Source organism: Cupressus sempervirens, chromosome 7 (assembly GCF_028749045.1).
Source record: "Cupressus sempervirens isolate cs-2001-9-10 chromosome 7, ASM2874904v1, whole genome shotgun sequence".
NCBI classification, from domain to species: domain Eukaryota; kingdom Viridiplantae; phylum Streptophyta; class Pinopsida; order Cupressales; family Cupressaceae; genus Cupressus; species Cupressus sempervirens.
The window spans coordinates 326,957,081-326,970,611 of record NC_143124.1 but is presented as its reverse complement, the minus strand read 5'-3'; the positions used below and the strand labels follow the sequence as shown (position 1 = coordinate 326,970,611).

The 13,531-nt window shown below is 35.1% G+C and overlaps 1 pseudogene; it reads right to left on the bottom strand.

Moving 5' to 3' along the window:
* Positions 1-314: 314 nt before the first annotated feature.
* On the bottom strand, positions 315-4,537 carry LOC149546747 (serine/threonine-protein kinase ATR-like; annotated as a pseudogene).
* Positions 4,538-13,531: the final 8,994 nt, after the last annotated feature.

Here is a 13,531-nt window from a genome sequence, read left to right as displayed (position 1 = left end):
GGCCTCCTGGTAGCTGTGGAGGTATTTAGATCATCAAAACCTTGCCTACATGACGATTTCATTTTTGTCTTCATAAACTGAGTACAAATCTCCCTTATCTCACTTACCCAACTCAACCAAGGGGTCTTCAACATCCCATGAATGTATGCAAGGTCTCTAATACACATTCAAGCCTTAAACAAACCACTGTCACATTATTTCCTATAATGTTGTTCACTATTAACACAATTTCCAGCAAGCCATATTGAGATGTCTTACCTAATTCATTGTATTAGTCATAGCCATGGTGAAAACTTGAAGGAAATGAAACCAACCTAGAAGGAACATCTACCTAGTAGAGATTTGGTAAGTATCGTTTCCTATTTTAGATCATCAACCCACTGACCAAGGTTGTCTAGTAAGGTGAATACAACTTGAATACAAACTTTTGTTTTTCCAAATAGGCCACATTTATTACTTCCTAACAGTATATCTTGCCTAGTTCTACAAACTTTAGCATCATTATTTGTTGATGTTTCCTCTTCAAGAATGGATGAAATTTCTTATGTCACACATTTTCATGCCTCTAGAGTACCTAGCAAACAATGTTGACAACCAAGTATGAAAGAAAATAAAGATTTGTCTCCATATCATATCTTACTATGCCTCTATAGGCATTACAAATGTTTGCCCTAATTATTGTTTCCTATGAAGACAATCTCATCATCCATATATATATCCATCTTCTAAATGAGAGGGATGGCTGATATATTGGCCTGGCAACTGTTGAATGACCTGTGTATTGAAGATGAAACTTTGAAGTTAAATATGGTGCAATGATGTCTCTAATATATTCTAAAAATTTGTTCTAAAGCTTCTCCCCTCTATTATGGAGGTCCACATCATTGTTGGAACCTTTTCCCCGAGTTTTATTATCATAAGACTTCAAGTTATTTTCTTGGGCATCAGAGGTAGTAAACATATTATCATCTAAAGATTCTTAGCTAACAAGTTTTAAAAGTTCCTAAATGGCAAGAGCTACATTATCTTGCATGGTAGTATCAAATGCTACTCTAAACACTCTAGAAAGATGCTTGTGTATCAACTCAAAAATAATATCATCATTAGAACACTCTATCTTAAAGCATTGGCAAGTAGTTTTCTGAAATTTGATAGGATCTAATGCTCCAAGATCATCTAGGCACTCTATACATACCAATTTAAGTTTTTTTCCAACTAGTGTCCTTGACTCCTTTGTGTACCCTCTTAGTAAAGTTTTGATTGATAGGCTCAATACATTAAAATCTGAGTTGACCTCAACATCCTCCCTCTTGGCTCTTAGTAGGTTTGCTAATTCCATGGCTATTGTATACCGTATACTCAGACTTAAATGGTTTAGTCCATCGATAGCATGTTGCAATTGCTCCTAAAAACATGAAGATCCATGTACCTCTTGAAGCATCTAATTTACATTAGCTAGCTTGGAGAGGTTGGGTAATATAGGCAATTCTAAGAGTTGTTCCTCAAGTAACTATCTATTCTTTATGATAAGTTCTTCTAATATTTCAACCATTTTATCTACATATGAAGTAAGTTGATGTTGCCCTCTCTCAAGACATGGCATAAGTGCAACCACTACCTAAGGATCCACATGTTTGAGGCTTATGGGAGATAATTGAGCAATCCTTTGAATAAATAAATGTCGCACACACAAGCCCTTGTATTGAAGACTTTCTTTTTGAATAGTATTCACAAGTAAAATCATAAATTTTGGTACAAAAGAACTAAGGTGAGAACCAATCATTTCAATCAACTTTTCCAGACACCTAGTGATTTCTTTTGTAATAGTTAATCATCAATGCATAAATTTTTTGCATCAATACTATTAAGAAGACCAACAAAATAATTCCTTAAAAAATCCTAAAAGATCTCTTGACCTAGTGACAAGAAGTGCTACCTCTTGAATCATCTAGGGAAACCTTACCAACTTACAAGAGGAGAAAGATGTCAAAATTAATATTCTGTATTTCTAAGTGGCATTTATCACAAAAGAATCAAATACAAAATTAAAATAACTATTTAAGATTCTAGCAATAGCAACAAGCTAAAATGTTAACAAACAATTAGCTCCTATCAATACATTAGCAGATGCATAGAAAAAAATCAATAGCTCTACCTTCTATTGATATCATCACTTCTTGAATCCCCTAGGAAGTGAACAAGATCTTCAAGAAGAACTGAAAAAACTGCAGAAAAAAATCTCTCCAGCATTAGACCTTGTCTGAACTTCATAGAATTGTATTAAAAAAACCAATTCCTTTGCATTTGAATGGAGAAGAACAAATAATAGCACCTTGTGACACTATCCTAGTAGTAAATAGGGCAAGTTTGTATTTAATTGATTTACCATTTCATGTAAAGTAGCCAATGTATGGTCATTTTGTTATTGTGCTACGAGCTTTGGAAGGACTATAGGAACCATTTATCATACAAGATCTACACTTGGTATACCCAAAATAACCTTCGCAAATTCATTATCAAAACTGGATGTGCGAGAAGCCATGTATGCAAGTATTCAAACAACTCATCCTCAATTCTTCCAAATTTTGAAAGAATTGCTTGCATGTCATCTTTCTGATGAAAAGTCACAATAGATTTATGGATTAGACTAGTAGTTGTAATCCTATGCCAATATTTGTATTTTCAACCTAATAAATCAACAATTCTAATGAGAAAGAAAAAATACCCATCAACATTAGTTTCTTTCATGATTTGTGAAACTATCTCTAACAAAGTCTCAAAGACATCTAGATCCTTAGTAGTTGCCAAAGAGTGTTTTAAAACTCTAAGAATATTTACTTCTTCTTTTTTTATTGCATGTGTTGTTATTTTCAAACAAACTATCCATGACATTCTTCTCAGTGAAGCAATAGATTTGTGAACAAAATGCCTCTCTTGCAGCTTTATTCTCATGAAGTAGAAGAACTTCTAGGCACTTTATCCACAGATACTTTGTTTTAGTGAGACTACTTTTACTTGCCTGCCTTAGTAGATTAAAAAAAAAATTGATACATGAAACTTGAACTTGTTGTGACAATTCGTGGAAAATAAGTTGAGAAAATAGAGCATGACAAGTATTGATTGAAAACTCTAATATTGATGTTGTATTATGGGTGTCTTCCTTCTCCACGTAAAGATAAATTACATAATCTCCATCCTTGTTTGTGGAAGCTAAAAAATTATTATCACATTGAGGGCAGAAAAATCCTAAAATAAGAATGTCTAAGTTTCTAGATTTTATTTCAAACCTAAGGTTTTGGTGGAACTTACAGTTATCTTTGACATTCTTGAACTCTTTAGAAGTAGCATAGATGCATGCCAAATATCCAATACCATGACCTACCATTTCATGAACTTTATTAGATTTGTCTTGTCTGACATCCCTATAATTAGATAACAAGAAATTTTATAGCTGATGAGAGTGGCTAAGTATGCTTAAGATTCATAGTAATATATCCATAACCCCTAAAATTATTAGTTAAGCTCTTAATTAAGATTCAACAAACTACTTTTTAATATAAATCCTCTTAATTAATGTTTTTAATTCACCAAATCATAGCTTTAATGAGATAAATATAGCATGTGGTCATGCAAAGAAAATAAATTAAGAAAATAAATGTCTTTGAAAATCACCCACTTTTTCCTTTTACACATAGCTTTAATTATTTTATAGCAACTAAATTAAGGATCGGCATAAATGCAAGTTCAGCTCAGATATCATCATTATGATCATTCAAATCCAAGTCCAAAATATCAAGATTGTATTCACTATTTTCTTTGATTCCTATTTTAGATAGAATAGTGATATCATTGCACTTTATCTTAGCATGGGATTGGCCATTAGTTGAAGAAAGTGTCCATGGAAGCTTTAAAATTGTATACAATGTTTCTACAGTCATGAACTGATTGCAAGAGAATTATTTTCCATATATGTCAATATATTCATTGTTGCCACACACCGCTTTTCATTATTAGTCATAACAATTTCTTAAGATTTTATTCACAACATACAAAAATTCCCTCTATATTTTTATAATGATTAAAAAGAAATTTGGCTAAACATACAACTATAAGAAACCAAGAATACAATCAAGCATTTAAAATGACTATACCTTGGTGCCAAGTAACTTATTTAGTGTTGTGTTGCACATATTGGTAGAGCATAATCTAGTTGAAGTCAAGTCCACATAGCCATGATAGAGATGATGTCATGCCCAAAGTATCAGGGAAAAAACACATGAATTTGTTTTCTTAAAGTTAATTAATCCCCTATGTTAATACATGTTACATTGAATAGGTTATGGAAAGTTAGCAAAGGATTAAAAGTAAGCTTTGGTCATTTCAATAAGATGCAGAGTTGACATCCAACCATACTATATAGGTTCAGAACACTCAAGATAAGGTGTTATACACTAATACATTTGGCATCGATTTGCGATGGCCAAGTGTCACAATTGTGACGCAAATGTGTCACCACTACGACGACAGCAGATGTCATTGTTTCTTAGTCACAAATTGCAACGTCTATCCCTGGACGTCGTAATTGCGATGCTCATTCATCGCAATCTCACCATACTAAACTGGCACGATTTTCATCGCAATGCCTGCGGATCCTGTTGCAATTCCAACGGCTTCCCCACACATTGCGATGGGGTGTCATCAGCATCTGCCAATGCATTCACTAATCCTCTGGCATCGCACTTGCGACAATTTCAAAAAATTGCAACGCGATGGTGCTAGCAGCGCGGTAGCGCTAGTGTCAACGCCGCTGGCAGTCGCAATGTTTCCAAATGTGTTGCAATTGTGACGCATAGTTAGGAATTGTGACGGTGTCGCTATGCATGCAATGCACATTTTGTCGCAATGCCTGGGCTAGCATCATAATTGTGACCTTCTTGGATAGCAATATGGTAGGGCCGTTGTGGCAGCGACAGCAATAGACGCCAATTGTTGTCGCCGCCATAGCGGCCCCGCAACAAGCATGCATCATGGGGCATATGAATTCATATGCCCCCCAGGTGACAGAAAACATGCATTCGTTTGGAAAGAATGCATGTTTTCTGTCACATATGGTGAAAAGGATATTGTGAATTCGAAATGAATTATAAGATTAAAATTACACTTTCAAAACTAAATACGGTGTTCTTATCAAAAGATTTTAGAAAGGGATACCAATAATAAAACTATAAAAAGACATCAAACAGTGGGAGAGAAAGCATCTAAATGTTTATTCTCAAAAGGTACACGTTGAGATAAATCACCATATTCCTCAAAGAGATAGGAGATAGCATACTTTCTCTCTTGGATGCATAGATAATGAAGCACTTTATCGATTGATGTCTTGAGATAAGGGGGGCGCATCACTATATGTAGAAAAACTTAGAGAAAAGTACCTAGTTAGGTTTATGTATTAGTCTAGTTTTAGATGTACTACTTGTTGAGCAGTTTTCACAACATCACCCCATTGCAAATAGCGACCCCCCCTCCTCTTTTTCTGATGAGCATGGCTAGTTGAGTAGGTTGGCAGCAATCTGGGGTGCAAAAGGCTATGTTTGGATAGAGTATGAAAATTGAGAAAATTTGGCTAACTCTAAAAGGGGGAGTAAAAATAGAAATTGAGCTAAGGAAATGTAAAATTCACCAAAGTAGTAAATGGAGTTTAGACTCCTCTTTGTTCCTAGCAAATGGAAATGAGACTCCAATTCATTCCTAGCAAATGGAGATGAGACTAGTCTTCATTCCTAGCAAATGAGATTCCTCTTCATTCCTTGAAAATAGAACTGAGACTCTTCTTCATTCCAGCTAGCAAATGGAGCTGAGAATCTTGTTCATTCCTAGCAAATGGAGATGTGAAGGGAGAAGTGGATAAGGCCCGAGATTGATCCTATGGGCCCAAAATTCAATCCCACATGGCTCAAAACTCTTAGTATTAGTAATAATGCCCTATAGCTGAGAATGTAAACTTAGGCTTGTGAGCAACATCTAATGCATATAGACAGCCCTTGGGGGTAAAACGTGGGGGCCGGGTCTAATAACACCAGGCCACAATTCCATAAGAATGGGGCTTAAAATTGGGCACTATGGTTGGTGAATGGGCTTGAGAAGGCCTAAAACTTAATAATCAGGGCCTGGAAATGAAATGTTGTGACCTTAAAAGCCTACTTAAGCCAAGATTTGAGTTTAATAAGCTCCAAATGGCCTTGAACTTTGCAATCTGAAAGTAATTACAACTCAGATCTGCCCTTTACTGCAGAAGGCCAGATCTAAATCTGATAACAGTGGATTTTAAATTTGCATCTTGTGCAAAGTGTAGCCCTATATGAAGTATGGGGGGGATCTAAGGCCTTACTATAAGAACAAATAATTGAATGTATGCCAGATCTAGGCCCAATTTCAAGGTGGATCAAGCCCTAAGACAGTGGATTTATACTTGAAATGAATTGAAACTTGCCCCTATTTGAGGTGTGTGGATGTAAGGCTTTTAATTAAGACCCATGTATAAGATGTGTGGCCTAATATAGGCCCAAATTATGATCAGATCAGAGAGTTCAATCAGCTAAACCCTATCATAGATAAAATGTATGGGCTGAGAGCATCAAAATGTGTTTGTAATTTGAAATGGGGTTTGCCCTATGGCTAACTTGGGGTGAATTAAGCCCAGATCTATGCTCAAAGACCAATGAAATGAACCCTTATGCCTAGAATGTAACATCAGTTGGCTAAATTAAGCCCTAAAGATGTAGCATCCGGCCTTAAGGATTTAAATTTAAGTCGCTTAGGCCCTAGTTCAATCCAAACAGCTGGATCTTGGGCATTAAACTCGAGTAGGGGTATGGAGGATTAATTGAATTAAATACATGCAGATCTGGGCCCAAAAGTCAATGGCAGCCCTTGCTATCACTGTCTTACCTTAACCTTTGTGAATCGAGGCATTAAATTTAATATCTTTTATCAGGTTCTACCCAATGTACAATCTTGAATTTCATATTTCATAGGGAAATGAATTAAATGCCATGTCTCTCACCCTCAGAACTCGAGGTAATCTTCATTTAATGAAAATTTGCAAGCATTTAAGATTAAGTTGCACTGATAATTGCCCCATATACCAAGACATTTGCTATGAAGGCAGGGCAGCAAGGCTCTATTTTGAAGATCTCTTGATTGCAATTACAAGACAAGGGCAGAAATTTTGAACTTTCAGAGGCAGATTTGAATAAAGTTGTTTCATTTTACTGAGACTATTGAGAGTAGCAGAGGTCTGATCCATCATTATGACCTGCGTTTGAAAATTAAGACTATTTTGGTGCCTGTATCAATCATGATAATCCATCCTCAAGCTGGTATTGTCAAGAAGATTATATCCCAAATCAATTAAAATTAAATAGGCTTTGACTTCAGACTAACACCATTGTCAAATTCTGATTTTAGATTATAGTGAGGCCTTCACCAGTAAATTAAATCTGATTGCAGGTCTAATATCAACCTTTTCTAAAGACCTCAGTTTCAAATTAGAGGGGCCACTTCTTAACAATCCAAATTTGATCATAGGCATTAGACTCAAGGAGATAGCTTGATCCCAGCCTGCCATCGTAGTTTTAGCTCCACTCATTGAGGTTTATTTTAATCTTCAGAGTTGTATATCAGGCCATATTTTCAAACCTAATCGTATCATTTGGCTAAATGTAGTTAACAGACTAGACTAAAAACTGAGCTGAGAAAAAACAAAAAGGAAAAGACTAAGCTAAGACACAACAAAACCCAACCTAGAAAACAATCATAACTGATAAAGCTTCAAATCCTGTCCATTGTAAGATAGGTATTTCGATTCCATCCAAATACCTTAGTCTGAAAGAATTAGCTCCAAGCACTTTGCAAATTAAACATGTCTTCACAACTGTAGCAAATGTATACCCGATTATCATCTAAAGCATGCTAGATGCCTGTGGATGAATGAATAAAGCAGAAATAATGACCAGAATGTGTGCTCCAGCCATCATGAACAAGAACACCATAAAGAGTGTTCTTAAAATTGCCCTCTTGTGATTGATCAATAGACAGAGAAACTAGAATATCATTCAAATGTGCAATATTTATTAAAAAACCAGTAGATATTACAAAAACTATATTATTAGATTCCACTATAAATGTGATCCACTAGAAAATAATATTGTAAGGGCTACTTACATGTGAACTGCTAACAAATGGTTTGAGATCCAACGTACAACCAAAGTCTACTTTTTTGTCAATTTTTCCTCCAGATCCAACTACACTGAAGCACTTGAGATGAATTGCAAGAACATGTGGTGCTTTATCAATTTTGAGTTGTTCTAGAGCCTTCACTTTTACTTTGCATCGTTCACATTGATCTCTTTTCACACCCTCATCTAACTGCTCCACTGCCGTGTAATGGGATAATGCTTTCAACAATAGATCATTTCAAATCTCAGTACAACCTCAACGATGAACACAATTCTAGAACAAAACTTATTTATTGACCAAAAGAATACCTTAGAGCTTCTCTTAGATTGAGATTCCTATGTAGATTTACTATTATTTGAAGGACAAATAACAAATGAGCAGCAATCAAGTGTTGAAGAGCAAGGAGAACCTAACACCAAAAAAGTTCAAAAGGTTGTAGCAGAGGTAAAGAGAAAGGATGCTGATGAAGACGGAAAAAGAATTTTGTTGCAGGCATATGAGAATGTGATGGAGATTCCTAGTGTGGGGAAGATAGAAATAATTGGTAAGAGTTATGTTCTAGAAGGAGCTTATTATTGCTTCTTGTTTCTACCTATTGTTAGTATTTTATTGAGCTTCACTTTGTTTCGAGAATAGTTTAATATTCTCTACTAAACAAGGCCAACCACGTGAAGGTGGAAGCTCATTTGGCCCCACCCCCCTCCCCCTAACATCACTTTACATTCCCCGTTAACATCTAACATTCATTCATTCTTTCAACCATTAATAAAATGTAACATTCAATCAATATCACATGATAACATTCAATCAATATCACATGATAACATTCATTAACACATTAGATTTGTTAACATGCAACATTCATCAATATTCTGCATTAACACATAATTCATGAACATTTATTAGCACATAATTAAATTCATTGAGACATAAAATTCATTCATTATCAATTAAGGTATGTAGATGACAATCATTTCTTGTTTTTCTTTCTATTTCTTTTTTCTATGTAACCTCTAAGAGGAGCATCAATGTCATCATCAATTCCCCCCTCATCAGTTGTTCTGTTCTCTATTCTTGATTATTTCAAATTCCTATGCTGTTGCAAAGGGGGGTCCTCTGCAATAACAAATAAAAGAGTTAAATTAAAATTAATTTATTATAATTGTTACAAGTATTTAATTATTTTAAATAACATAACTTTGGCGCTCTTTACCTGATTTGACCACATCATTTTGTCTAGACTCAACGTCAACACGGTCATGAACATCGACCCCTCGATCCTCTACAGCTGCTATACAAAATGTTACTTTAATCCAAACACCAATTGCAATTACATATAAAAAATTTAATAGCAAATGTATACCTCCACCACTGGGATGCACATCATGCAAACCTTCGGCATCCACAGATTGTGTAGAAGGATTGTCAAGCTGCATCTCAACATCCTACGCATTGTTATCATTGCTTGCTTAAAACAAATATACTCACTTTATATTGAAACTTAAAATCAAATAGACTAATTGGTAAAGTATTCAATTTGAAATAAATTTCATTTAGCTTATTTACCTGTGGCTCAGATGCATCATTATTAGAACCTTCCACACTGATTTCAACTCATAGCCGTTCAGCCACAGCTCTATAGCCTTGTTGGAAGCCAATTCTCTTATCCTCTTCTGTGAGGCATCTCTTGAACTCTGAGCCCTACATTTTTGCATGGTATGGTGAATTTTACTTGCATTGTTTCATCAACCAATGGAGGGTAGTTAAAATATCAACAGCAAATCATCTATATCCATCACAATATAATAGGAGAAAAATCGAGCAGTTTTGATGGAGCAATCTACTATATAAATGTTGCGTGTTTGTATGTTTTTCTTGTACCAACATATTTTCTCCAAATTCTTTAGTTGGGTAAGAGTTAGTTCAGCTATTTGGAAATAAAAATGGCTACAAGTGCTGCTGCATTCCCTCATTCTTTCAATCACTACCTTTATTCTCAACTATTGGAGGAAAATTCAGTCTCAACCATGGCTTCTTCATATGAGGATTTTGTGAACGAAGAGAAAAGTAAAATATTAGTGATTGGAGCCACTGGTTATATTGGTCACTTTGTTGCTCTTGCAGCTGTAAATAATGTCATATTAGTAAATGAAGGAATCTTCACTAATCTAGATTGCAGAGTCTGACTTCAATTGTTGAATTGTTTATATTGAATATGAAAATCTGCTACTGTTATTATATTCTATTGACCTATTTATAATTGATGAGCTAAATAAGGGAGTCCTAGCATTTCCCATCACATTATATAAAAAATTTGATACAATTTTTCATTTACTAATACTCACAACTCTTGCTTGAAGTTTTGAAAAAGCACCAAAGTTGAGCTTGTGTGTCCCGTGCTTTTCTAGTCTTGCCTTTGTTTCCTTTGATGTGTCAGGCAATCTATGAAAAGTTTGAAATATGTTAGATAGTATAAATATAGAGGTTAATTAGTACATAATTAGATTCTCAATAGTATCACATACCTTGTTGTACTCTCCACTACTATAATATTATTTTTCTTGTCAGCTTTATACTTTCCATCCAAAATCAGAGCCTGCCACTCAGCCTTAGGAACATAGGGTGGACGCTCGTAGTTGGGGTTATCCCATAAATTTTTTCTGTACTAGTCCCTAATATACTTCAAACATAAACCATCTTTTTCAAGGAGCTTGTTTCTCTCGAATGCACGAGGTCCAAAGAGTTGGGTCATGCTCTCTATAAGATCATCCTTCAATGGTTTGTGTTGGTTATTCCACCTTTTAAGTAAAAAAAGACATGTTAGACTCATAAATGAAGTGAAGCTACCTTTAATATATATAGTTCAAGAAATGGATGAAAAGGAAAACTATTATAGCAATGATATGAAATCAAAATAGTGGTTTGGGGTTTTACTTAGGATATGATGTTCCACTAGGTACGCATGGTGGGCCCGAATATTCGCAAACACTCATCACCAAGTTTTCTCCAAAAAAGATCATTCCCTACAAAAAAATCATGTGATCATTAGTCGATGAAGAGTGATCAAAAACTAAATTACTATTATATCACTATAGAATAATAATAACTTTAAAGTACCTGGAACTTTGGCTACTTTTAATGGAATGCCTTCATCGTCACTGACGATCAATGTGACATCCTTCACTATTCTCATACTAGGAACATAGGAACATCCAGGAAATGATGTTGCAGCTCCTATTGCAAAAAGTTTCATAAGTTTCATAAGCCTTTTTCATGAAGTATAAAAGAACAAATGATAATTGATGTTAAAAAGTTGTAAAAAAAAAACTGTTTGTTGCTGTCATAAGAGAGAAAAAGAGGGATTTGTGTACCAACAGATGGTGCAATAGTCGATGCCTGTAAGCTACGTGTTGCTGACTCAGCAGTCAAAAAGAGATTTGTGGTTGTCCTGGATGTAGGCGGTGTCATCATAGGATTCAATTAATGTGAAGCTAAAGAATAAAATTGTTAGAGCATGCATAAATATAGAACGCGTGGACTAGCATAGACAAGATTGTTAGAGCATTAAAAAAAGGATTGTTCGAGCATGTATTGTCAATGATTATGATCATTCCTATATATATTTAGTGGAAAACAAAAGTGGGGAATAGAACATGCGATCTACCTAAACCACCTGCAGCACCCCAATCATGGGAACGAGGCTTGAAATCACGCAAAAAAATCTATAAAGAAAACACATCCATATTTTAATTAATGCCATAAAAGAGCATAACATAAAAACCATTATTGAACTCTTGTTATAATTAAAAATTTCATTAATACTTACTTTTAAGGTTTCAGAGGTGTGCATCAATTCAGCTCCCCTTTCTCCTTTTTCCTGAGTAGTAGGCTTTATGGTTGCCAAACGTAAAATTTCTCTGCCAATTTTCTTTAGCAACTTTTTAGTCAAACCGATCGGGTCATTGGTGTCTGCTAAATCAATATAAAAAGGGTCCTCCTCAGGGGGGGGCTACTGATCAAGGACTGTAGGTTCCTTTCCCTCCCTCTGATCACTGGCCCTCTATGACAACAATAGTATTATTATTATCAAAATTACTCCAAAACAATGAAGAAAACAACATTAAAAAAATAACATTTTGCTTCTATCTAGTTTTCACAATTACAATGAGTTTTACCTGCTCGTGTGTAGATGAGTCAGGAACATCGCCAGCATCCCCTCTGGGTGGTTGCTCCATATTGTGCCCCTGTGTCAAAGATCAAGTATAAAAATGTTAGCGAAAATTTTATTGACTAAATGGTATGTTGGAGTCATTGATTAGAAGTTGGTTTAATAGTATGTACCACCCCCATGATAGTAGCCTCGTTTGTATCTATGCGGTTCAAATTGTAATCAATAAGAAGCTCTTCCCCTGCATGTATTGATTTTATCGCACAGATGAATACACGATTTCCCTCGTGCACCTCAAATATGCAATTGGGTTGCTTTATAGTTGACCCAGGTCATGTACTATTTATAAAACCTGCAATATTCCCTGTTGCTTTTGGCCTTCCATCAATGTATATAGCCACACTTTTACTTTGATTATTGTCTTGTTGTTGTATATAATTTGTTGAAAGGGCATACCTATGCATACTTTTTTTATATTTAACAATATGCATCCAACTTTTGTAATCGTAACATGGTCCAACATACTCCATCAATTCAAAAACTTTTTTGTAAGACACCTTTATGCCGTCCATAGAAAATAGGCCCAAACCATGTAGTGATGATGGTGCTATGCGATATATCCTCTCGTTAACACAAAAATCAGTGTTTATTGGAAGAAGTTCCTTGGGTACCCAATGTTTCTGTAGATGTTGGTACCTCAAGGGCACCTCGATGTCGCCTTCCATCTCATCATCATAAGAACATGACCCCCCTTGAGCAAGGAAAAATTTCATGCATTTATTGAATTTCCTTCTAGTCCTTTGACCTCTAGTTAATCTCCCTGTTCTAGATAAACTGCATGTCTCACTTTCCTCTTCTATTCCTATATTTCCCTCACTCGAGGAAGACACTTCTAACAAATACCTATTCGTTGGTACCTGCAAATGGGAGAGATCTTAAAAGAAATCAATCTTACTATTGATAAGTGTATTAAATAGACTGTCTATAAGGATTATTGACTTATACCTGTCGATCCATGAGACTATGCGAGATGCTCTTGAAAGGGGGTTTAGTTTCCTGCAAATGTAATTCAATTATCGTGATCATAATCACATCATAATCATAATCACATCCATCATTAGCATC